At 44.2% G+C, this 27,106-nt stretch overlaps 1 protein-coding gene and 1 long non-coding RNA gene across 8 annotated transcripts in view; one reads left to right on the forward strand and one right to left on the reverse strand.

The window, feature by feature from the left end:
* The window catches only part of GPC1 (glypican 1), a 200,695-nt gene that overhangs the window by 110,034 nt on the left and 63,555 nt on the right, over positions 1-27,106 (forward strand). The window lies entirely within an intron of this gene.
* Positions 22,100-26,806, reverse strand: LOC137480266 (uncharacterized). Of its 3 annotated transcripts, XR_011002768.1 has the most exons (4): positions 26,610-26,806; positions 24,072-24,282; positions 23,616-23,698; positions 22,829-23,498 (listed from the first exon to the last, which is right to left on the reverse strand). It is a non-coding gene; the product is annotated as an uncharacterized lncRNA (long non-coding RNA). The 3 variants fall into 3 exon arrangements; XR_011002769.1 differs by lacking the exons at positions 22,829-23,498; positions 23,616-23,698 and adding an exon at positions 22,100-22,303; XR_011002767.1 differs by lacking the exon at positions 23,616-23,698.

Raw genomic sequence — 27,106 nt, forward strand, 5'->3', positions numbered from 1 at the left:
TGTGTATTTCAGTTGAAAGGAATTGCTGTGTTCTTTTGTAGGTGTTGCTGGGAATGAATATTACAGTATTTTACATGTCGAGAGGTAACAAGCTTGTTAATTTGACTTTGGAATGCCACAAATATCTAGTTAAATGTGAATGCTAAATTGTGGGTCTCCAGCTGTTCTTAAACAGAAAAGAAGCTCCAAATGAAGGAGACATCAGATACAAAAAAAGGAGGAGCAGCCTTGCTGTGAGTATGGGGGGGATTCAGTTTTTTGGTTTTCATTTCCAGTAGTGTTTAGCAAGAAATGCACCCCATGGTGACTGTCTCTGCTCTGCAGGTTCCCAAGCTGCTTGGCAATGATAAAATAAACAAACCCCAGCACTTCCAACCTCCCTCCCAAAACCTGAGACAGCTGTGAGCTGGGGATCCGTCTGTGGGTTAATCAAGGCTCGGGGAAATACGTTTGTTACAATTTCAGTATTGAGTTTGGATTCAGCTTTTACTGTTCTGGAGATAATTGAGCAGATTCCTACAGTCCCAGCAGTCGAGTGATTCCCTTGTAAAATGCAGCCTTGTTTCAATGCTGCTAAAAATGAATCAATTAGTCTTCAAGGAGTAATGAACGCCAATAGAAGTATTGTGTGGCAGCATGTAGTAAACTTCTTGTGGAGGAAATGGCTGGAATTGACTTTTCTGAGAGCAGGATTTCAGCTCTCTTCTGGTGCACCCATCCATGCCTGCGGCTCTGCTCCTGCCCTCCAGGTCATTAGGAAAGGCAAGGGCTTAGGTGGAAATAGCCAAGAATAATTATAGCCTCAATTTGCTGGCTTTGTGCTCTATTGGTGACATCTGAGGGCAAAGTGGAGCATCCTGTTTGTCTTGGTTCACTGTAAATAAGGACTTGCCTGTGTCTGCTCTCCAGTTCTGGCTCACAGGTAATAATGAGAGAGGTAGGGCTCCTTGTCCTCTAGTGCTGACTGCTTTGGCTGGAGCAGGGACTGATCTTCCTCCTTCACACCTGCAGGTGAACAGGAAAGCTGTGCAGTTGGCTGTACCCATGACAAATACAACCAGTATTTTACATGTCAGCCTGCATTTGCTTCAGCTCTGAAAAAACATGGCTGTTTCAAAGCTGAGTTTTGTCCAGCTTGAGGAACTTTTTGAAAGCAACATGACCTTGTTTCTGCAGGTTTTGGCATCATCTCCCTTCTGTATCTGCCATGCAGTTCTCAGTCAGGTTAGAGATGACATGGCTGAGCTAAGCCAGCCCAGCTTTCATCCCCTTGCCGTGTCGAGCTCACTGCAGGTCATGGTGAAGCCCATCCCAGTGGTGCATTTGCCTTCCTGGTGGTGCCTGTCACCCCAGGCCCCTGAACTGCTGCACAATTCACCTTCTGTTTCAGCATATGAACCACTAATCAACAGATAAGAAACACTAAATATTTTTATGTTTCCATACTCCATATCAAGAAAGCCAGAAGGCAAAAGACAAGAACTGAGATTTTTTTTTTTTTGCAGTTTTAATTTGTGCCTCCATCTCTGGCACAAATAAACTATTGATATTTACTCTTCATTTATGTGATCCTACACTGGTTTTTTTCCTCACAGGCCCCTTGACTCTGTCAGGACATGAGAGATGATGTCTACTGAATCATCACCATTCGTTGAGTAGCGTGGTGCATTATTTACTGTACATCAGCCAAATCCTACTCTCAGAAATAATTATTAATTTCCTCATAGGCTAATTAAAGATCATATCATAAAGCACGTGCATCAGGAACCTGAATTGAGGTTTCACCAGCAGTTTGAATTTTCTCAGATCCCTAGGTATGGGGGTGTTTGGCTTTGCAGTTATAAGGCAGCCTCGAGTGGAGTCTGTAAAATCTAATGTAAGGCTCCATTTGCAGCAGGAGGTGCCAGCCTGGCTCCCTCCCTGCCATCACTGCCCACTCCAGCGTGCCAGGCCCCAGCAGCTTCTGGGGAAAAAGCAAAGCAAGGGCAGCTAGTCCTGTTGTAAAGCACCAACTCCTGTCCTTCATCTCAGCCTCACACACAAGTAGAGTGTTTGGCTGATCTTCTTCCCTAAAATTCATCTCAAAGCAGATTCCCAGCACAGAAAGTTGGTGTAGGTTTGTTGTGATGTGTATAATTATACTGGGAGCTTTTCAGTCTGGTCATCTGGAATTTGCATCGAGTATGATTAGTTAAGTGGAGACCTCTTTATTTGATTGCTCCTTTTTTGTTGTTGTCTAAAAGAGAAAATGACACAGTTAGGCAGGAAAAGCTTTAGAGAGGGGTGATCTCTTTATTATATGTTTCTTTGGTGTTTGGCACAGTGTGGTTGAGAGCTTCCAGTTCTATAATAACAGTTATAATGAACGTGCATTGCCAGTGAAATTCTACTTCAGACATCACAGGTGAACTGATACAGACTCAAACTGTTACCTAAGAAGAAAATAGCTTTTCTTTGTTGTTGCCTTTAGACTGTGATAAGCGTTTCAGCTGGAGAAGGAACAAGTACTTTTTTACATTTTTAAAGTTAATGCACAGAAAGTCTTCAGTTGATTAGCAGAGGTCCTGTGTAGGATGGCTGTTTCATTGCTAAGAGTTTAAGTGAGCTATAAATATATTTTATGCCCTTGTACAAGTTCAGAGGACCATGAAATATAATTAAAAGATTCTGGGCACTGCACGCATAGGAGCAACATAGGAAATAAACGTTTGACCTTTCTTACCTTTGGTCCCCAGTAAGCAATTGCTCTCTGTGCTTCTTGCCTGCATTACTGTTTTGGCTTAAATACAAGATTCAGATGCCTACTAAAAACGTTGAGTGAACTACAATTCAGTAGTTCTGTCTGAATTTTTCTCTTCTCTGGAAGGTGCAGTGAAAAATGCCAAGCTATTAGAAGCTAACAATTACCTTTAATTATGCAGACCAGCTTTGGCTGTGAATGAGAAAGCGATTTGGAGTCTATTGTTATTTCCTTTTATCTCTGAAAACAAAACAAGAAATGCTAATCAAGACATTTTATACAACTGAAGCACAGTGTGTCTGAAACAGTTCTGTTCTATTCCTAGCCAAGGGAAACTCCGTATATGTATCATACCAGAGTAGGATCTGCCTGTGGATTAACATCCCTGAAGATTTACTGGGAAGCTGACTCACCAAAGAGACTTCTCTGTAAAACTGAGCCAAGTTTTGACACTGAATAAGTTGATGTAACTGGGTTAGGACATGGCCCAGTGATTTTCAGATTTCCACTGGGGAATACAGCTGTGACAGACTCATTCTGAAAGAAACCCAGGAAATTAAATACATGGTAACAAATATAAATTTTATCTCTTGGGGCCAAAGGAAATAGAACAAGCCCTTGTCTGCTGTGTGTAAAACAGAGGAGGAAGCCGGTGGCTGTCGAGCTAAGGGAAAGGAGTTTGCAGGATCTGATTATCTGTTATTTGAGTCTGTAGTCACTGAGCTGGGAACCAGCCTGTTGGACTCAGCCCTGCTGTGCCACAGCTGCATGCCACAGTCTCCTGAGCTCCAAGGGATCATTCCCTTGGCTCATCCCGAGTGCTGGTGGTGCAGGCTCAGAGCTGGGAGCCCTTTGGTCAGTGATGCTGCCATCAGTAATGCTTCTGGAAGAGCTGGCAGTGTCCGTGGCAGCAGTTTGAAACACTTTCGCTGGTGTCCGTGGTAGACTGCATGAGGCACCTGCTTCAGGCATCTTCAGAGGGAAGGGAGGAGGTAGCCAGCATGAGATGTCAAAAGCTTGCTGTAAGCCTGCCCTCACTACCCAGATAAGAGCTGCCTCAGGGAGTGTGCACAGGTGAAGCAAGGGTGGAATGAGTCACCCTGAGAAATCAGCTCGTCAAACCCAAGTGCTGAGTGAACAGCAGCAGCAGAGGTACAGCTGTGGGAATAGATGTCTTTATTAGAGCAGAGGTAAGCCCTGTGGCAAGACAATGGGTCTGTGTAAGGCCTCTAAGGCAATGCTGGGGGGCAGTGATCCTGGTTGCCCATGCTCTGGGTTCCACATGGGAGCTGGTGGGCACAGGGATGAGGAGGAGGCACTTACCCCATCCTGTACTGAAGGGCATGGCCATTCATCCCTCTCAGGGGATCTCTGACTTTCTGCAACAGGCAGAGATTGACACCACCAAAAAAAGGTCATTGATACAAATTGGCCTGTCCTCACAGCAGCTCTTTCCCTGGTGTGTCTGCTCTTCATTGCAAGATGAATAGACACACTTCTAATCCCATGGCCCTTCTTATGGAGTGTAAAGCCTCCCTTTTGTCTGAATAAACATACACATGGCAAGAGACCGTTGAAGTTGCTGGAGGGGCACTTCCATGGCCACTAAAGTGGACCCTGGGTGGATGTGGTGAAAAACCACCTTGAGACGTAGGTGTGAAAAAGCTGGAGAGGCTGAGTTTTACCAGGCTGTCCCTCCTGAGTGTAAGGGCTGAGAATTTTGCTGCTGTGCACAATCCACATTTGGAGAACAGAAAGAATCTCTGCAGAAGGTGACCCAGCTTCGAAGATGGGGGCAGCTTATCTCCAAGAGAACATATAAATAATGGGTAAGCAGTAACTTGGATACCCTCCATTCAGGCATATTCCTGAGCACAGAGGATGGAGATTTGGGCAGACAGCAGTCAAGAGAAAACAGCCTGATGAGCAGCAGTCATGTTTGAGCATCTTGGGGAGAGATTGGGATATAAAGGCAAAGAGGGAACAGGGATATTTCTTACAACACGAAAAACACATTTGAAGGAACTAGGGAGTGAACGCTGTCAGTAGACAGAGTTTAGGTTTAGTCTTTTTCCATTAAAAAAAATATGATGGGTAATTTTCATTAAAAGGACTATAAAGATTGGAATCTCTGCTGTCATAAAACTTACAGGTCTCTGTAGTGCAATATATTTTAAAAAGGCAGGCACTTGAGAGAGCAGGTGATGCTACACAAAGCACAGACCACAGCAGGGATAAAATACTTCCCAATCATACCTGAGTGATGGGACCCAGCACCTTGACTGAGCGCTTCCACCTTGGGAATTGGGCTGTGATATTTCTTGTGCTCTGTACCAGAAGCTTCCCAAGCAACCCAGGAAGGAAGCAGCCACCAACGGCACAGTTAAATCTTCTCAGGTCTCTTCTGCAGTCATAGCACTGCAGTAAATCTTGCTAATTATTTCACTGGAGTTTTGTCCTCTTTGTATGTAAGCCCAGACATTTATCTGTAGAGTTTCACATTAAGGGTATTTTGTAGTGATGGTAAACTGAAAATAGAGTACATATTCTCTATAATTCCAGAGAGTCACAATGAACTGAAGCAATTTGGAACCTGAAATCAGGTACTGTGAGTTCTTTTTCTTCTGATAATAGAAATTCACTGTGTCAAGTTCAGCTGATAAAATACTTCCATTTCAGATTGCTGCAAACAGGCAATTTGGGCAAGGAAGTAGTTTGAACTCCTATTAGGAAAAGAATTCATTTTCAACAGGGTCAGATTAGCAAAACCAGTATCTAAGGACCAATTTCTAATTTCTTATTTAAAGTAATTGCTGATCTGCTGAACGAGACCTGTGTTCATACTCGGAGGGACTGCAGTCGTGGCCATGCTGGCATGTTAACATCTAAGGCAAGCCCCAAAACACAATATAATCCTTTATGAAGGCAGTTCTCACCTTTATCCCTCAGCTTCATCACTCCCCCCCTCAATGCACATGGTTGTTGTGTTTCTTAGCTTTATACAGAATCCCCTATTTTTCACATTCTAGACCACTTCAAGTTAATACAAAAATCCACCTAAAATATTAATTTGAGACTGGAAATTGATAGTATGGTTTTTCTCAGCTTCCACTTTAGGGAATTTAAGTGGTCAATTTTCAGGCAAAATTCTGTGCCTTTAAAGTAACAAGCATCAAAGACTGTTTTTAAGATGCTGAAAGACATTGAAAATGTTCAGGTAGTTAGCTTTGGATGATTTAATACTTGGCTTAATTTAAATCCTGGAAAGATTGAACTAACACATATCTTAAGAAGGAATTGCTTTGAGCAAGTGGAAAATATCATCTCTTCTTTATTCAAAGGAGTGTGTCTGTGGCAATTAGGATGGAACATTATTTTGAGCTTACTGTGGACTGCTGAGTGACCATGGAGGAAAAAATCACATCTTCCTGTGGTCACAGCTAGTGGGGAAAAGAATCCCCACTTGTGTAGTCCTGATGAATCTTTGGCCACTAAAGGTCATGGTACTGTTGCATCAGGATGCCAGGGTGCTCATGGTGACGCCCCCAAGGCAAGTAGTTATGGGGAGCTGCATGTTTGACCACCCAAAGGTGCCCATAGAAAGGTGCCCAGCTTTGACACAGTGAGGTTTCATTATGAAAATCGAGTACTATTACCTTGTCTTAGGCTGGTTTGCTGTTTGCTTTTGGGAAGTTTGATGCTGGAAATAGACACCTGTGTTTGGAAGCAAACTATCTTTAGACAAATTCCCAGGCCTGGAGGACTGGAGCTACACTGCTCCTGTTGTGCCATGTGGGTAAGTGGCTGATGTGTTTTGTGTGTCTGTCGCTCAGAACAGGGCAGGGAACTGGTGGAGTCCCCCGGGAATGATGGAAATTTCCTTTGTAAGTGTCTGTGCTGGTGAGGAGGGGGGTGTACAGACCCTGCACACCCGCCTGGCCTGCGCCTCAGCACGCTCTGCTTTGCAGGAGCAAATGCAGAAGAACTGGTGCTTCTGCAAAACGAAGTCAGGTGCAGAGAGCAATAAAAGTCTGTTTGCTGCTCTGTAGGGAAAGAATCCAGGAGTGCTGAGCTAAATAGGAGATTTGGTAGATACTTTGGCAGTTTTCCATAAAGCTTTGTGAGAGAAAACTGAGCTGGAGTAAAGCAGAACACACCAAAGTGCTTTGCAGCCTGTGTATGCCAACAGTGCTGAAAACTTTTTGGTTATTCATAGACAGAGCAGAGCATGGATGGGGTTTTTACCTTACCTAATAGCTTCATCATTGTGCAACATAAGACTAAATCAAAATGGGAAATCTGGTCCAGAAATGAGCCCCCCAGCCTAGGTTGTGAGACTCTTAGGAGTGGTTCCCTGCTACATTTAAGATGTCCTTTGTAATTTTAGGGACACAGTGGAGGCTCTGAGCCAGAAAAGCCATGGGGCAGCTAATCCTATTTATCTCAGCGGCAGGTCCCTAAATATCTCTGATGTTCTGAGCCTGAGACTGTAATAGGACTTTCCCAGCTCCCAGAGGTATTACAAAGATAGATAGGCTAAGGAGGTGCTCACATCCTTGAGTAACAGCAGCCATGTAAGTACCTTGAATGCACTTTATTATGCATGGAAGGAGTAGGATAGAGGAAAGATTACACTGCGTGTTAAAAACAGAGTTTGGCTCTGTTAAAGAGGAGCAGTTGAGAATTAAGCAATACCCTGGAGAAATCCATTTTTGTAGACAAATCTTTACCTTGTCTTTCTCCACTCTCATTCCTCTTTATTCCAAAATGAAGTGACTTCCTTTTCAGAAAGCCCTGAACCCAGAGATTAGACTAAAAACTTGCTGCACATAACGAGGGAGATACCAAAGTACATCATCATAACTCTGAGAGGTAATTTCCAGAGCTAGATGGCCCTACATTTGCAAATGTTCATCCATCAAAGCCATTCACTTTCTGCGCTTCCCAGGATTTTCTGGGTTACTGGAACTTTACAGCACAGAAATTGGTTCTACTCTGCCTAATTTCAGGGCAGGGTAACGGAGCTGATGTACTCCAGTGCCATTGCTCAGTGCTCTGCACTCGCACCAGAACCAATGGACATTTGAAGGAGGCTCTGGATGGCCCAAGGTAGGTGCAGTAATGATCATTAAAAGATGTCTCCTAGGCTTTGAAGTGCTTGCAGTGATGGTATTTTGAAATGGATTTCCCTCGATATAAGCATGCTGGGAAGATGAAACTGTGAATTGCTAGGAAATACAGCTTTCTATGTGCCTAGCATTTCAAAGTTATTTTGAGTTAGAAGGACGACAGATTTACACACTAGGAAGGAAGCTGTACACAGCCGGCCTCTTTACATAGCAGTGCTTCATGGGACACTTCTCTGTCTTGTTTCCATGTACTCTGAGAAATAATAAAATGAAGAAGACAGGGAATTTAGCATTAATCCCGGAAACAAAACAAGGGAACTTTAGTATTTTCATGTGCATTTACTTTTTGTGGCTCTTCAGACTGATGCAAATTCTGTACAGTTCTATTACACTATTGCCTTATAAAATGGAGTTTTATGCAAAGATTTGCAAAGCTCCCACACCACAGACTATATAGACTTTTTCTTAATAGATGCAGAAATCAAGCCACAGTGAAGGTGTCAAAGAATAGCCCTTGAAATATTTACTCTTTCCAGCTTCGAAAGTAATAACATTTCTACTGCTGCTAAACCCGAGCCTGGCAAATATTTTCCTGTCATTAAAATAAGCATTTCCCAATGCTATTTCCTTCCTGTCACAGTGAGTATTGGGCTATAATTCTCTCTGCTTTGCTTTGCTTTGCTTTGCTCTGGGAGCGGGTGGAGGAGTCTAGACGGGACGTGGTTTTGAAGGCGCACCCTCAGCCCCGCTGTCCTGGGAGTGGATGGGTTTGCCACAGGCAGCTCAGTGCTGGTATCTCTTTCCCTGCTCATTTGAGGTTATGTATCTTTGCTTTTGGAAATAGGCTCTTGGAGCCAGTGAGAATAGTTGTGTGCTTGAGGCAAACAAGATTTAACCTTAAAATAAAATAATAGCAAATATAGGGGTTCAGATAGATGACTTGGTGGATGGAAGTACCAAGAAGGACCTGCAGCAATTAGTTGCTCATGGATTAGAAATTTTATGCTCTGCAGCCCTCATTGTAATCCCATTTCTTCTTTCACATATTTCATGAGAGGTACCATTTAGTTTACATTAGCATGAATGATGAGTGCTAATCTGAGATGACAGAACAATTTAAAACTGGCAGGAAGTTGCTGAGGTAATATCTAAAATATGAAATGTCTCATTTATTAGGAGAGGTGAAGATGATGAGTTTAACTGCACCCTCCCTCAAACTGGTTTTATGCCAAGGCTGTAGAGATGGCTTCAGTTCAGATTAGAGTCAAGGTTCAAATATCACCTTCTTCACAATAGCTCAGCAAGGTGGGTATGGAACCAAGTGCTGTATATATGTCAGCAAAAATCAAGCAAAACTGTTAATAGGGACTTCACCCTTTCTTTTCCTAGTGACAGGTAGGATAATTTAGAGTGATCCAAGAAAAATTAGTTCTTTTAAGCAAGGCAGTGTGCTTGCTATCTTCAGAGAAAAGGAATAACAGCTGTCCTTCTCCTTGAAAGCACAAATGACACTGTGGCACAGCTGGCATAATTCAGATTTTTAGGAGGATATGCAACTTTTTTCATTACAGGCTCCGCTAAATGATCTTGGCCAGAAATATATGACCAGATGGCATTAGAGCTGCTTTTCCTATAAGATTACAAAGTGCCACTGTTCACAATCTCAGCAGCTGAGAGATTATAAATTGCTAGTGCAAGCAGTCATTGCTTTTTCAAGCTCATTTTCTTGGTGCATGGGGAGTCTTTAGGTTTTTTGTCATCATACCTTCAACTTAAATATGTCAGGCTTTATTAGTTGCCTGGTTTAGCTCTAAAAGCCCTCCTCTTCTTTGTTGTGAAATTGGTGTGATGTTGTATCCTCATCCTTTACTCTTTCTCGTGCTCCATCTGTGGTCTTTGTTCACGTTGGCTGTGGTCCCTGACTGCAGGGTGCTCTTCTGACCTGGGTGTTGACTTGGGAGAGTGTGTTCAGACACCTGAGAAACAGGCTGAGGTGTTCCTGTGGGACGGACCTGCTGCTGAAGAGGTAGAAGTGCATTTCTTGCTGGTTTATTCTGGTCTTTGTCCATCTTGGGTTCTAGGGCTGCCAAAGGAATAGCGACCTGCTCTGGAGCCAGGAGGTGAGCGAGTGGGATTGGGCGTGTGCCTGAGCAGAGCGTGGTGAGAGGAAGAGATGCTCACTAACCCTGGGCAGTTTCTGGGCAAGAAGAAGCAGCAGTGGGGAATGAACCTTGCTGGGCAGTATTCTTCAGGTCATCCTTGAGTATCAGCTGTTGTTTTAGTAGGTGTATCTATCAAATGAGCTCAGTCTATCCACATGAGATGTGGATCTTTTTAAGACCATGGAAGGCAAGTATGAAAAAACTTTACTATTGTAGACTCCCGGCAATGCCTATTTTTTGAAAGTCAGACCAGAGGTGTAGCATGATCCCAGAGAATCAAAGAACCTCATGGGGTGAGTGAAGGAGGATCTATGGATGCAACTCTGTTTGGATGCATCCCTCTGTTTGGAGGGATGCCCACTGTCCCTCTGCACTTCCAGTGGCATTCCAAATTACATTTGAGATTTTCTATGGTGGGTGATGCAATTAGTTTGTCTTACAGGTTTAAGAGCATCAGTATTTTGCAAGTGCAGTATTTGATAATATCTGCCTCTGAAATGGAAATTAAAAACACTTTGGTTGCTGGTCCACTAACCTCCTTTTAAGTACAGAACTCACTAGTCTTAAGAAATTGGTTTTAGAGGATCTGAAATAGGTTTCTCATTAAGCATTCCAAAGAATGCTTTTCAGATATGTATTAAAAGACATCCTCTATCTATATACACATTTATTTATTGCCTGTAATTTTCTTTGCACCGTAACTCTGCTTGCACAGTGCAGCTGGGCATAAATCTCATTTTTAGGAGCACTACTTGTGTTATGTTTCTTGACTTTCTATAATAGCAAGAAATTGGATGCTTTGAGATAATCTAAACAAAGCTTTGTGCAATATAATAACATCTAGAGGAGTGGCAAAGGGGTCATTAAAGCTGGGGAACCTAATGACTGAAGGCTGATGGTCACTGTGATGTGAAGGTGACCTGGGCTGGAAATCAGTTGCAGTTGTGCTGGCCAGAGTGCTCACTAGAGCTCCAGAGCAAGGTGCAAGGATCATAGTGTGAAAGAGGATCAGCTTGGCCAGCATTCAGGAGAAGGTACTGTCCTGTCCAGCCCTCAGCTGCCTCTCCTCAACCCATGTGCTATCAAGGGAAGAACAGACTGGGTGGAGGAGCAGTTCTCCAAAGAGGGAGGAGGTCAGTGAGAACAGACTCTGGAGCCTGGTTACACCACAGTCAGGGTGGGCAGGGATGTTGTGGAGGGGGTGTACGAATCTGTTCAGAGATGGATCCAGGAAACGAGCAAGAGTGACTCCAGAGTACAGCCTCTGCTGAGTACGTAGGTACTGTAGAGTTTAGCACTATTCCATTATTATTGTTATTATTGTTGTTGTTGCTACTATTATTATTATTATTATTATTATATATTGCTCTGAGCACTGCTGTGCAGTACCACACTGAACTGTGTTCTGGGCAAGAGGGGAATGCCAGACTGAGGGGATCTGGCCCATGTCTTCACCCATGCCGGCTCTGGGTGTGACCTAAGGCAGATTCTAAGCAGAGAAAAGAAAAGCAGCCTTTAAATTTGCAAACAGTGTTTAATTCTAGCTGTATTTGAACTGATTATGGATGGGGAAGGAATCAAAGCTGGGATTAGAGGCTTAGCAAGTATGAGCACATCCTTGGGCAGCTGCTGCTCTCTTACAACTCTGTTGCATGTGAATGTCAGGGTGCTGGTGTATTGTCCTTGTCCCCAGTAACCTGCAGAGACCCAGTGGCTGCACCCAGTAAAAAATCATCCTGGTGCTCCTGCCTTCCTGATGTTGTGGCTGCTGGAGCCAGACTTGTTTATTTCCTAATAAGCTTCTGTGTTACATTTTATTATCCTCACCAGGTTAGGCTGATATTTGCCTGCTGTTGAATGTGAAGGATTGTAATTTCCTGCATAGGTGAAATTTCAAAAGGCTAGAAAAGGTCCTTGACAAGGTGACATTTCTTGGCTGTGCCTGTCGTCCTGGGCCTGCTGTATCTTTGCAGTAATATTTCTTGCATTACATTCAGAGCTGATCTCTCCAGTATTAACTTGGAAAGGTTGTGGCCTCTTTCTCCTGGACTCTCGGTGCCTCTTTCTATTCCAGTGCTGAACTACTGACAAATCACCAGGACAGGCAAGGTGTGTCTTTCAGGATATACCTTGGAGCAGCCTATGTTACTGAAATGCTGTGGCAGTGCTGCCTGGCCAGGGCCATGTGGCCACTGTGTCAGAAAGCACACGAGACACTTTTTGGAGGCACATTTCTGGGTTTGGCACATGGGCATTAATTGTTTCCCAGCCCAATATTTGTTGGGGTGTAGAGGTTTTCAGCTTCATTTGCCTCCTACCCTCATCTTAAGAAAATTAACAATTGTCACATTGGTCTTTGTTCTTTGCAAATAGCTCTTTATCAGAATAGTATTAATAAAAACTTGAAAATAAGTTTGCTTTGTCAGGTACTTGCCAATAAATGTTGCGTGTATGTATTTTTAGATTTGAAGAATATTAGCACTCAGTGTTTCTTGAGCTGTACAGCATCTCTCTGAAGTTGGCCTGAACATCTTAAAACATTAATTAAATAGGATCAAGAGCCTTGAAAATAAGATTTGTTGTAAGCTTTCTATTGTTGTTTCTCATACCCTTGCATGTCTGTTTTTCAAGCATCACTTTATAATCTGCACTAAGCCCTAAAGGATGCTTAGTTGTTATGGTTTGACTTAATATAATCTAAAAATGGCTAGTAATAAATCCAATCATTTCCATGTAAAGGAAAGGTGGGATTGGACTGGTGGAACTATTATACCTCACTCAGGGGAAGAGCCAATAAATCCAATATATTTGTTCAACTCCAAAATATCCACCTTAATTTGGTGCAAGGGGGGAAATTAAAAAGCACAAGCCTATATTTTGAACAGGGTACAACAGTCGTGGGAATCATGTCTTGCATTTCTGAGAGTGGAGAAGGCTGGGAGGAGTGGGATTTGATGTGATTAATGCTGTCCCAGGGATGGGGAAAGCTGAAAGGAAGACAGAGCTGTCTCCTGAAGGCTGTTGATCTCTGCTCTGGGCTCCTGGCCAGACTAGCTGTCCACTGAAATGACTGTAATTTCCTGAATTACACAGAGCCAAACTTCCATTTTTGAAAAGGACAAATTGGGCCATAGGACAATCACTTGTCTTTACAGCTCATGACAAAGTGCTCCCAACTTAGAGGTTGGCCTCACCTTTCCTTGATTTTATAGAGCTCTTATTGGCAAGTACTAGTCTTGTTATGGTTTAATCAATATTAATCTCAGTTGGAAGGATACTTCTGGTTGCTAATTGAGATCAGGTTCAATTCCATCTCGTCATATTTGCTGTATAATTATTATATGCTTTACATCATGTCAAAAGAGCCCTGGCTAATAGCATTGGTATGACATTCCCATATGGCAGCACAATGTACAGCACAGAAAAAGCTTCCATGAGCTTGTTGCTGTCTCTGCTCAGGGTATAATTCTCTGAAGTTCTCCCAACTGTGGAAAGGTTCACAAAACCTAGCAGCAGCTCTCCCGCTTCTGTTCAGCACATGTTGATCCTCTCTCCTTTATAGTTTAGTTCTTCTAAACACTTAAACATGATGATATGGCTGGATTTCTAGAATGTGTTAAATAAATTACACCCTTTTCTACATGTTTCCCTTGACTGAGAAAGAATTTGCTGTTAGGAGGAAAGAACAGTGACCAACAACACCTCTAAAATGCCTGTGATGGGAAAGATGTGAGCAATAATACCCACCTGAAACCATTTTTTCTGTCCTCTGAGAAAGGCAGGTGCCAGTGGGGAATGCACTGACCAGCACATGCAGCAGAGATCACCCACAGTGCCCTCACCCAGTCCCCACTGACCATCTGTGCATCCCAGACCATTTTATTGTGCACAGGTGCTTCTAAAGAATTTTGGTGTATGTCAGGAGCATCTGCTCCCTGGGCTGCACACACACTCCACTGCAGGATTTGCTCCCCTGTCCCCACCCTGTTCCACCTCTGGCACTGCAGCATTTCTCGGGATCTCTGCCTTTGTGCAGATGGTTCCAACCCCTTCGCTTGCTGTGGGAATCAGGAGCACACAGTAAAAGTGGCTGTGCTGGCAGGGCCTGGGCATCCACCAGGCAGCTGCAGAAAGCCCAGCTGGAAAGGCTGTCCCCAGGAAAGCTGCTCCCTGCATAGCTTTGTGTCTTTGTGACGTGGTTGGCTTGGAACTACACTAGACTGATGAAGCTGCTGTTCCTGGCAGCAGTTTCTGATGTTAGTGGGATCACTTCAGCCCCTGGAGATCAGGACCAAGCCTGGGAACAGGACATGGGATGGGAGGAGTGGGTGGGGATGGTTTCTATACTGGGATCAATGCCCTTGATTGAAGTGTGCAGTGTTCCCATAGGAAAGGGAGTCAGCTCTGGGAACTATAGGAGTTGCTGAAAAAAATAACTGCTCCCTCCATTCTTGCTCAGTGTGCCACACTGACAGTGAATGGCCTTTTACAGATTTAAAAAAAAATGTGGGCAAACATCACTGCACTGAAAGGTTTCAGTGAAAACTGGAATGTTTTGACAAGAGTATGATTTGTTCCCCTCTTTGGCACAGCTGCCTAACTGTGATTGTGCCAAATGCCAAATGTGGCCTCTAACAGGTTGGCTCCAGCCAAAATGGCTGAGGCTGACCCAAAAAACGGGAGCAGAACTTCTCATGCCTGCAGACCTGGGTGCAGCAGGAGCCTCTGGCCGAGGTGGGTGGAACAGGGTGTGAGCGCCAGGGCTGGGCAGCAACCGGGGCAGCTTCTGGGTGGGAGGGCATCGCCCGAGGGCCACAGGCACTGCTGCTGGGGTTGGGTTTGATGTTCAAGGATCTCCTGGGGAACCTCGCTGCAGAGCAATCTGGCCACAGTTTGGGGATGCACGTGGGTATTTTTAGAGTTTACATTGCAACATGTGCAAATTTATTAGAGCTTGTTAATTAAAATTACTGTGGTGAGTGCTCGTTACTGTATCTGGCCAAAAAGCTTGCACAGACAGTTAAAAGAAAAACCACCAACCCCACGTTAGAATAAATGCAGGTTAGAACTAAAATGGGGTATCTAAAAATAGTCACACTGCAAGTGAATTTAGGCCTTTATGTGGTGCAGTTGCTGCTTTTTCCTGCCTGTCATTTTATTAGTTTCTTTAAAGATTTTCTGGTTTCTTCTTTGTCGTATATATTTTTTATATTCATATGTCCAGAATCCATTTTTATTTCCATGCTATTGATCCAGCTGTACAGCACACAGCATTGATTTCTGCTTGTATGTAATACACACACATTACCAATGGCATCCACCTCTGGCAATAGTGAGATCCTGGCCAACTGTGCTCTGCAGAAGGATAGGAGTGATTTTCTGGGTGTAGCAAGGACTGCAGAGTGTGGAGTGAGATTTAGCTCAGCAATGTGCAGTATTTTCAGAGTATCACAGCAAATTTCTAAGTAGATCTACATGAAAAACAAAAGAAGTAAATTTAAACTGTGAAGAATAAGGAAGAGAATGTAAATGGATAAGAGCATCGGGACAAAAAAATGGCATTACAGAAGAAGCTTAGAAAAGTAAAGAGAGTGTAAAAAGGCCAAAGGATCCTCCCTCCAGCATCCTCCCAGCCCTCAAGTGTTTCTGTGCTCTTGGTTCTTTTCTGCAGCAGGGCATGAGGAGTTTTTAAGATGAGAGCCAGACCTCATTGCTCCAGCACGACTGATGACCAGACTAAGAGGCACGGGAGAGATTTTCTTTTCTGTGTAGTTGGACTGAACTCGCCCTTCATGTGGTGGGGATTTCGGTTGTAGCTTGTAGAGCAGGCTGGTTTTACCCTCACAATTAATAACTGTGGCTTAATCCTCTTTACCTTCTTGTTACTGATTACTGACACCACTTTTTTTCCTGCCAAAGAGCTGTTTGGAGCCAATTCCCTGTGTTGGTTTGACAGGCTGCTCGTAAGTTACCATCTTCTATACTCCTTTACAAGTCAAACCTCAGGTCAGGCAGGGCACTGGCATCAGGCGGGCAGAGCTGCAGCTGCTCATTTACCTTCTTCAGAATTTGTACAACAGTCACAGTTTTCTTCATCTGAAATTTGTCCAGAGTTTTATGGGTTACTAAAAGTAACTATAAAAGTTACAGCAGTTTTGGCACTCACAGATACTGAGTAGCTGAAGGGTTTGGATTTTTAAAATGTGCTATTTCAGTTGTTACTGCTTTACTGCTGGAATAAGAAATTTGGTCATCACCCTGTGATAACACTGCATTCATCTGAATTTTTTCTAAATAGTGAGGAAATATAATTATTCTCCCCCTTGTGTTATCTTTGGCAAGTCTGCTAGTTCTACAGAGAAATAGCTCTATGTAATTGTAAAATGTCTTTGCAGTAGCCTTAATTTTTTTTCTTAATATTCTTCCCCTTGTCCATTTTACTGCTGGCTCTAGAGCCCTTCATGCTTTATTCTGCACTGGAGCATGGGCCTGTCAGGGATATGAAGTATTCTTCAGAGGCTCTGCAGAAAGACCACTTTGGCACAGCTGCTCTGTTCAGGTTACATTCTCCTCCTTCTACAGAAGTCCCTGGTAATTAGTGTTTTTAATAAGCAACCACACAGAAGAGACAAGAAAGGAAATTTCTCACTATCAGCTTCAGGAGGAGCAGAGAAGATGGTTTTCTAAGGTCTCTCCCACCCCAAGGTGGTGCTGCATTTTGACCCTAACTTAGAAGTCTGTTCTCTTGGTTCTGGAGTGCAGAGATGTGTCGCGGACAGGCTCAGCAGTGGCTGTGTGTGACACTCCTTGGAAACCTCCAAAAGACAATGTCCCTGAGGGAGCCCTCCCCCCCTGACAGCAGGGACAGGCTGCTGTGCCCTGTGGAAAGCCCCTGGTGCTTGAGCAGGGATTCTCCCTGCTCAAAGGGGAGGTGCCCCTTTGCTTTTAAGGCATGCATGAAATATTAAACAAGGTTTTACTGTTCTCGAGGAGTAAGAAGTTAAGACAAGCCCTAACCAAAGCCTCCAGGACTGCATGACCACAGAACTTGGGAGAGGTATGGCTATAAATACCAGCTCTGTGGTGGAGCTCAGCACTGCTTCATAGGAGGAGCTGGGTGGGGAGATGCTGCAAGCACAGGTGGCCCTGTGGTCCTTGGCAAGTCTTTGTCTTGAAAGAGTAGGACCTTTGGAATGAAAATATGAGAAGTGTCTGAAAAGATGTGAAGTATAGACTTGTCTTGCAGCTATGGAGTGTTTAAAACTCCTTAATTTTTACAGTACCCAGACACACACCAGACTTTTCATAGCATGGAGGTGATGCTGTACTGCCTCACCTGTGCTGCAGCAGTACAGGAAAACGGGCTGGATGCAAGAGACACAATCAGGGTCTGTCACATAATCTGGTAGCTCACTGGAGCTCCACATAGGCCTGTACCCAGTAGGGAGTATGCTTTTGGAGAAATAAAATGAATTGCAGAGCTAAGGGAGAGGGAGAAGAGGGTGGAGGAAGGGAGCAGTGGGGGAAGAAAGCACAAGACAACTTCGAGAGGAACAAACATTGCTTTGAGGATTTGTGCTTTATGCCTTTTGTGGGGTTTTCTACATTGCCTTCAGGCAGTTCAGGATGTGCAGGAGAAATCGGGAGATCAGAAGTGGTTGGATAAAAGCCTGCTCAGCCTCCTTCATCACTAAGCACACTCTTCTGGAGATGAAAAACAAACATTGGGTGCACAACCTGCTGTTTACACGTCTGGTGGATCTGTTCACACAGGGCTCTTCTTGCAGCCACGGAAAAGGCTTTTTTCATGGTTTCTTTCTGAGGTTTCTTGTTATTTCCACAGAAAGGAGAAATGTGCAATCTGAGTGAATGATTTGGGGGCACGGGCCTGGAAGGGCAGGGTCTCTGGCATAGCAGATGTCTCTTACGGCAGCATGGGGTTTCTGAGAGCAGTGCAGGCCAGTCCTGAAGCAGGAAGGAGCTGTGGGTGCTGCAGGCAGCCCTGTGCCGTGTGGAAAGGCTGGGACAGCCAGGGGCACCCTGCCCATGCCATGAGCCATTGTAGAGTGCAGCTCTGGGCTCTACAGCGGGGCATTTCCAGGGTCACTGGATACCTTTGTGCACCATCCTGGCCCATCCTGGGGCTGTGCTGTGTCTTGAAGCAAACAGAGATAGTGTTGTGATGCAACAGGTAAGCTTTAGAAGTTGAAATAGTTTCTTACTGCCATATTTCAGAGCATGGACTCGACCCTATGTGGTGGTGGGTTTGGAGGAGCTTGCTGTGTGCCAGGCACAGGTGTTCTGTGCAGGTGGGCAGGACTTCTAGAGACATGTATGATAAATATATTCTAAAATTTAGAGCTACTTATCAAAAACAATTGAGAAAGAAGAAAATTTAGATGTAGGCCGTGTTCCCTTCAACTGTGTCAGCATTGTTTCAGTACTCCATGGGCTGGGAAGCATTTGCTATCACCGATTATTAGTGTTCCATAGCAGCCTTTCATTGTCAGATGGATTTTCCATCTTTATTCACTGCTCTGATCATGTTTCCTGTTCATGCCCTTCATCACACTGTCTCCTGAAGAAGAAATCCCAGTATTACATGTATTTTCACAGTTTAAAAGAAATACTAGTAGCTGGAAATACAATGCTGATTTCAGTTTCTAGTCCTGTGAGACATCAGACGAGTAGGTCTGAGGAAGCTTTGCAGACACGAGGCTGGATGTGACAAGCCTGGTGCACACAGCCTGCAGCCCCTCGGCGTTCTGAGGGTGCCTGCAGGTACAGCACAGCCCTGCTTTGTCACAAGGGTTTGTTCCCTTTAGCTGCCCACTTGGCACCCACAAGGTACTTCAAATAAGCACCTTTAATTTAAGCCTGTAAACACTGCTTTTGGTGGTCACTTGACAACAGGCACGAATTGATGGAATATTACTGCAAACACTGGGAAAAACCTGCATCAGTTTTCTGTAAACATATTTATCTTTTCAGCTGCAAATTAAACATTACAAATTTAATTGCAAATTAAACATTTGGGCCAAGGCTCAAGAGTTGTTATTTGGAAGTGGTGCCAGGAGCTCTGGGGTGTTTCCATCCTTGCTGGCTGGGCTGCCTGTGCAAGGCTCCACTGCTGCGTCTCAGGAGCTGGGAGCACCCTCAGGAATGTGCTCTGACCCAAACCCAAAACAGAATGGTGCCATGCGGGATGGAACTGTGGGTCTCACAGGTTGTCCAGACTGAAATATCTCAGGTTCAGTCCCTCCTTGGAAAAGGACACTTTTGGTAAAATGCTTTTCTTAGGAACATTTTCCCAGCTGTACAAGTTTACGTAGAAAATATTTCTCATCTTTTTCTAATTCAAAGTTATTTTCCAATTAAAGTAATCGATACTTGCTATTTAATAGAAGGTAATGGTCACACCAGCCTTAGGCAACATACCCACAGATTGTCTTTTAAGGGCAATATTTAGTTGTGTTCTCTTAGTTATAAACTAAATAATTTTTCTTTGTTATTATAATGATTAACAATACAACAAATTTCAATTATGACAGCAAATCATTACAGTATATTGAGATAAAATCAAGCTAAATCGTGTTGTAAGTAAGAATCCATAATTTACCAGAATTGCATGGCTAATACGTTATTGGATTTTTCCCTTAGTCCCATGGCAAAAAGATAGAGATTTTATTAAATGTCTTTTTGCTTTTGAAAACTTAAAGTTCACGCTACTTTCATTTTCCACTAATAAATTCAAGATGTACATATTAGTTTAACCTGAAATGAATTTAGTTTATTGCTGAAACTGAAATTCCCTGTGAACATCTCAGTGGATTAAATATATGTTGGTTATGTTCATCTATGATTAAGTTTTTATTGATTTTTTTTTAAAGTCAGTTTATGTATGTTACTCCTCATTGCCCACCCATATCCTGCCGTACTGCCCTTGACGTGTCAAAAATGATGATATGTATATAATTTACTTGGTTTCTCGAGAAGATATTAATGGCTGTTTAATATCCTTGAAGGTATGCTAATTTGGGCTCTAAAATAGATGGTGTTTTGTACAGCAGGATTCAGTGCTGCTGATCTGCAGAGCAGACACTGTGGCCTGTCCTTTCCTTGTCCATTGTCTAAAGTGCAGCCCAGAGCAGGTGTTCTGGTTTCTTTGCTGCAGGCTGGGTGTGCAGCAGCAGGACAGGACATGGGGCTGCCTGTGACCATGAGGCAGAGCAGGCTCTGTATCCTCCAGTCACGCTTGGGCCACGGATTTGAGACACTGGCCAGCCTTCCGCTCAGTAGGAAGAATTCCAATTTTTAAAGTAACTATTAAAATAAGCAATGATCAATCTTTTGGAAGGGGAAATAGATGACTGTTACTGTTACAAACATATTTTGTTGATGAGATGCTGAAATCCAGACCTGCAGAAGCTGGATCAAGTTTAGGAGATTTTGAAGGAGCGACCCATCACGGTATTGCATACTTAAACACAAGAAATACCAGACAAAGTGAGATTTTTCTCTGTGTTTGATTTAGATAATCCCTATTTGTCCCCACAGGCTGAAATTATTTCTTCCCAAGCATGTGAAATAGCTAAATTATTTTTATCCATTGTGTCATGACTCAGTAGCAAGAATTTTCTGATGGCTTTTTTTCATCCCCACCCAGCAAAACTCCCTGCTTTGCTCCAGCATGGAGCCAGGCAAGAAGGCTTTAATCACAACAGGGTCACACCTTGCATTTTGCAAAAGTCAAACAGCTGCACTTCTGCCCTTGCTGCCTGTGTCACGCCGTGTGAGCCCACGCCCTCTGAGCATGGGGCACTTTTTGGGTTGGGTGGTGGTTTTTGGAGGTAGTGGTTTGTTTGGGGCTTTTTTTCCCCATTGGAGGGTGATGTCAGAAAAACTCAGTCATTTGAACAGATCAGTGATCCTAATAATTTTCCTCACGTTATATGATTCAGAGGGAAGGGGACTGTGTCCAAAAGTACAGCGAAATCCATTTGGCTGGGAAGAAGGAATATTAGAAATGCAGATATTGTTTTCCTGTGGTTTGAAGGTCATTTTCACACTGCATGGAGATTTTCAAATGCATCCGTGTATAACACGCCTGTTAGCATTTTGCTGTCATAACTTTCTATTGATTGTCCTCTGCAAAGATTTTTAATAACAGCAGAAACGTAAATTCATTGAATGTGAATAGAGGCTAATTAAGAACAAATGTGCTGGTCCTGTTAGGAAGTTATTTATCAGTAATTATTGTACCCTTCATCTGTGACTTGCTATAAATACTCTGGTCCAAGCTGATGCTCTAAAAAGGCCAGTCCCACCTGTAGTGTGTGGGCTGCCTGTCCTGCAAGGACAGGAGGAAGAGGAAGAGGGCTGTGGCTGGGGCAGCCCAGCCCCGGGGTGGGAGTGGGAGTGTTTGCCAGAGGAATCCAGCTCTGCTGGGAGACCTGGGGGAAGCTCCAGTGTGAACCAGAAAGCCTTTTGCAAACTTTCACGTACTTTGGCACTGTAAAGCCCCTGGGAAACGTGCACAGGTGTGCCTCAGCCCCCCATGAACACCACCAGGTGACTGCCAGAGTGGCTGAGTTTTGAGATCATGACTCTTGAGCTGTTTTCTCTCTGCAAGTCCTTTGCATAGCTGAGAAAGAGGGGTTGATTTGCAACAGGTTGATGCAGAGGAGAATTTTAAATGTGCCCATTTGAGCATTTGCAGTGGCGTTAGTGTTTCCCTGTGCATCAAGAGATCCTCTGCTTGACAAGCCCTGCTGAAGAGCGCTGGCACCAGGCAGTTCAAGGGCTGAGGGAAGCACACAACAGCACCATGTGTAGGCAGGAGCACGCCCGGACCCTGTGACAAGGGAACAGGGCAGTGGTGCGTGCTTACAAGGGTTGGACACTGCTTCCCAGCAGCACCAGACCAGTGTTCCCCACCCTCTGGCAGCTCAGGCTGTGCTATCACATAGAATCCTGAAATACAGAGCAAATCCAAGCAGTGGCTCTTACCTCTCATCCCCTTTCCCTTGGAAAGGTGCCTGTGCCACCTGCCTGGCTTGCCCTGACAGAAGTGCAGTTACGTACTGCTGCTTCTCCACCTTTCACTGAACTGTGGGAAAGCCCCAAAACGTTCTCGGACCTTCTCATCCAACTCAGAAAACTGAAACTTGCCCCTGGTGCTACAGAGACTGGCATTCCTTGGAGCTTATGATACAGAGCAACAGTTGCTACTTGCAAACAGTTGGTGATAAAGCTCATAAAATGAAAACAGCCTGTGGAAATCATTAGGGTTCTTCAAATAAAAGAAGAATGATTAATTAAATACTTGACTACTGTTTCTTTGCCTGTAACATGCATAACCACCCCATATCACAAATTATTAACTTAAATCAGATTTTTTATGGGAATAAAAGCCCTTGTTCAGGTTTTCTTATTAATATACTTTCGTTCTTGGGAAGTGATGTGTTATTACAACATGCCTTTTGCAATCAACTTGTGTATATTTGCTTTGAGTGGAGAGATTGTATGTGCTCTTCAAGGCATGGTTTATCCTCATGTCTGTCCTACCTGCTCCAGGATTTCCCACTGCAATGGGCAGGATTGCATTTCATGCTGGGGAAAGCACCCCTGGCAGCCTCGTCAGCTGAGGGGAGCTGCCCCACCAGATGGATTCTTGAGCCTTTCCCACTACAGCTGTATGGACAAGAATCTAAGTTTGGGTTTAACAATGCTCTTCTGTTTTCTAGGGATGATATATAGCCGCTGGTGCAATAATAGAGTGATATCATATTGTCCAGTGAAATCCCTTAGCAACTGATTCAATATTTGCAGGAAAATAGTTGGAATGGTGAAAGCCAAAGCTGCCTAATGAGTGACAGTGCCCCAGCTTGCAAAGCTCTTCCCTGCAGACTGTTTTGCACATTGGATCCTCAGAGCTTCTGGGAAGGGTTTCAGAAGTGATGATTCAATGGTACCTGTAGATAACAAAATGATTTTTTTTTTTTAACTAACATTTGTTTAGTGCTTGAAGCTTGGCTGGCAGCTGCTTGTAGCATTTGAAGCGCCCTGGAGCTCACGTTTCAATGACAGAAATTGGGCAAGGCTGATCACCGGAGACTGTTGCACAGTGAAAAGCTCAGGTCTGGAAGAAGTGTTCAGTGTCTGCTGCTGACATTTGCCTTAACAAAGAAGCACTGTTGTATCAGAATAGCCCAGAAACCACAATAATGCTGCTCTGATGTGCAGGCTGCTGTTGTACAGGGTTTCTCTCTCTGTCTTCTTCATGGCTTGAGGGGGAGTGGGTTTTTTTTTCCTTTAGTGAAGGCTATAAGGGGAGGGGGGCAAATTTCACATGAATCCACTGGGGCCTCAGCAACTGGCCGTGTTTTAGCAGGCTGTTAAGATTTATTGCACAAACCATTCTGAGAGCTCTGAAGAGATTTGCCGTGCATTTTGGTGTCAGAGGAGCTGTGGGAACAGAGAGGTTGGCATTTAGCTCTAAATGACTCCCATAAAAAATGAACTGTTCTCTCCAAGTAGATGAGGGCTCCCGCAGTGGCTGAAGGCATTCGGTGTGTTCATCACCTCGTGTGGTAATGAGCAGGACTGGTAATGTGTGATGAGAGCCCAGCTGGGGTCACACAAACGAAACGAGCAGGGGAGCTGAGCTGGGGAAGAGGAAACCTTGGAGTCAGCAGCTGAGGCAGCCAGAGGGGTACAAGCTTTTTTGAATATACATCACATTAAATGTAGTTCTTTTTGGAGGTTTTGCCCTCAGAAATGTTCAGGAATGGTGCCAGAATTGTGATACATAAATCCTACTTTTCACCACGAACTGTCTTCCTTGTCTTCCCTGTCATCTGCTTCTATATTAGTGCTGTCAGCACTTCTGCTCTCCTTGCCCTCCATTTTGTTTTCTTTCTGGCCTACTCATCTTTATCTCTTCTCCTCTCCTAAGCTTTCTAAGTGCTTGTCACTCTTTTTTTTTTTTTTTTTTTTTCCATCCTTTCAAACCAAATCCATGATATAATTCAGCTTTACCTGATTTCTCTGTGGTGATGTCTGGCTGAGGCAGCTGTCAGTAATCCCCTTCTATCAGTGTTCAAACTGTTGGGTACCGCAACCAGGCTAGAGTTTTGTATTCCTGAGTTTATATTCTGTCCAGTCACTTGGACTTCGAGCTCTTTCCTTATCTACTGCTTCTGAAAATGCATATTCCTCATTATTATGGGCTTACTTGCAGTGTCACAATCTGGAATCCAGGAGAAAATGTAATAAATAAAAACAGGTCAAATGTGAGTATTTAACTACAAAACTGAGAGTAGAAAAAATACATCAAACTTTAAAATTTGCTGTTTTCTAAATGCTTTATTCCTGTGCTTATCTCTTTCAGTTATGAGAGACTGTAATTTGGTTCAGATGTGCCTGTTCTGATACTGGAATTTGATGAGGTTTTTAATAGCATGACCATATAGAAGCTTGAACTTCGACAGAAAGGAAGGTTTTGATCTTATCATCAGGCTGGTGTAGTAAGGGAGATTAGTTCCTATCCAGCCCACATCTTGCTAGATTGTAGAAGTGTTTGGGCACATTCAGTATTCAGGCTTTTTAATCAATTGTCCTTGATTGCAGCCTCTCCAAAACTCATGCAAGAGTCATCTGGACTGGAGGAATTTGGTTTACTTTTAATGCACATGAAAGGGAAAGCCAACCAACAGATAATATTTTTATTGGATTTATTTGGGTTTTGTGTGTTTGCTTCTGATTTCATTGAACCTTTGCTGTTTTTCAACAGTCTGACATGTTTTCTGTCAACTCTTTATCTGGCTTAGGTTGGCAAAGGTACTGGACATCAGCAAAGCTAAGCTGAATATTGTCCCTCTGATCTAAGCAGCTCCATACAGCTACAAAAATTCCTGTTCCACACATATGGAGAGAAGGCATATTTTTAGTCTTGTCCAGCTGAATACCAGCTGCTTTGATTGTGCTCCAACTTCCCAAAAGCAGAGAGGGTTGGATGATGAAGCAGAAATAAAGCAAGGCAGGAAGGCTTGGTCAACCAGAAGCACCTCAGGCATTCCATTTGTCCCTGCCATGGCCTTTGAAGAGCCTGTGCTGTTGCAAGGATGTTCAGAGAGGGGAATTAACCTGTGCTGTCCTTGGCAAAAGCTGTGCCTGTGCCTTCTGCCTTGGAGCCACTGCCCAGAGCAGACATGTGTTACTTGTGCTGCTGGGAAAGCACGGGGAGCTGGGGAAATGGCCTGGAAGAAGCCCTCTGGGGTCTCCTTCCACAGAGACACCATTTCCTCAGTGGGGAAGGAGGGTCAGTGTCTCTCTGTGTACACTCCCATGGGCCATCCTCAGTGGCTGGGCTCACAGGGGATCTGGGGAAGACTGGGGCCATTCCCACGGCCACTGATGTTGGCATGGTCTTTAGCAAGCTGGGCCTTGCCAGCCATGGCAGCTGCCAGGCAGTTTGATGAGCCCAAAACAGGCTTGTGCATGCTTATCTCTACTAGCTGACATCCTCTCTCTCTTCTCCTAAATTTTTTATGGGTATGTTATGAACAACTGGATTATAAGCTTCTGGTTTGGGAAATATGCTTCACCCTTAACGATAGTTCCAGGATCCCAAGTTCATCAAGACATGTATCCCTGTGCCCTTTTCTGTTTGTAGCTTTACTGTCATTTGCACTTTCAGGACTTAAATTTGCAAACCACCCCCAGTACTAGCTGCTTTTGCCAAGCCTCCTATGCTCTGGGAAGTTTCCCATTTCCTCTCAGCTTTTGGTGAGTCCTTGGCATCTCCTCACCCCCAGGGCTACTCATCAGCTAACAGCATAGCCAATGGCCAACTCCTCATGTCTCCTTCTGGCCCCAGATCCTTTCCAAACCATTGTCATTGAAGTCACATTGCTCTCTGTGCAGCGAGCAGGAGCTTTTCAGGTTGCCACAGCATCAATATGTGCCTGAAGCTGAGCAGATGGAGCAGGGATGTTTGCACAAATAAAAGCAACATGTCCAGAAAACAGCAATTTGCAAGAGCTTGCAGTGTGTTCTGGTGAGTCTCACTTTGATGGAAGGAGAATTACACTGCAGAGGCAATTTTCACATTGGAAAGGAGAAGGGTGTTCCTGAATAGCCCAGGCACAGTCACCAAGTGGGTTCCCCATTCACACTGCTCCCTGTTTGAGGTGGCACCACCTGATGACTGTGTGTGATTCCTCTGCACTTGGTTGTTCAGGGAGGAAGTGGTAGACTTGAGGAAGAGAGCAGTCTGTCTAAAACCAGGCACACTGTATGAAGACAAAGCTGAGCATCAGAGATGAGAATGCAGTCCCAAATGCTGTGCACAGATAGCACAGATAGCACTGAACCTTCTCACTGAGCGGTGTCTACACAGGTAAAATACTGAGAGAGTTCTGACAAGTGCCAGTGCTTCCCTAACCTTGTTTTCATTGAAAGCTGGTTCTGTGGGGATAAGAGCACAGATGTGTCAGGGAGACAGGGAAATGCTGCCCAGCATGCAGCCTGCATCTGGAAGGGCCAGTCCCCCATGGGAAGAGCTTACAGTTTAACTTAGTTGTTCTCCATCTGCAGAGGGGTGCAATGGTTTAACAGCTTAAGCCTCTGCTTAAAGTTGTATTTTTGAAATGTTTGATTTTAAACATCACATTTCTACAATAACTTCCAGCTTAAAACCAGCTTTCTTGCTCAAGGATCCTGTGAAGTTGAAAAGAGGAGCAGAGGAAAACTCTTCTTTGCACAGAACATGTGGTTGGCCCTGGCCACCTGCTTTCCACCTCTGCAGTGACTAAAGCCTGTGCTGCACTGGGAGCCAGGCGTACCCTGAGCTGTGTCAGCTCCCCAGGGCAGGGCTGGGGACAGGGAGCAGACTCTCCACATGGTACCCAGCAGCAGGGCACAGGGGGCACATGGGCAGATCCCATGGGGGCAGCGTGGGAGCCTGCACACCTCCTGGGCTCTGTGGCCAAGTGGTTTTTTTCACTTCCATGCTTAAGAGGGCTTTTCTTGGCACTTGTGTCCATCCCTCTCTAAAGATACTGGGTCATTTG

This window comes from Anomalospiza imberbis, chromosome 10 (assembly GCF_031753505.1).
Source record: "Anomalospiza imberbis isolate Cuckoo-Finch-1a 21T00152 chromosome 10, ASM3175350v1, whole genome shotgun sequence".
NCBI classification, from domain to species: domain Eukaryota; kingdom Metazoa; phylum Chordata; class Aves; order Passeriformes; family Viduidae; genus Anomalospiza; species Anomalospiza imberbis.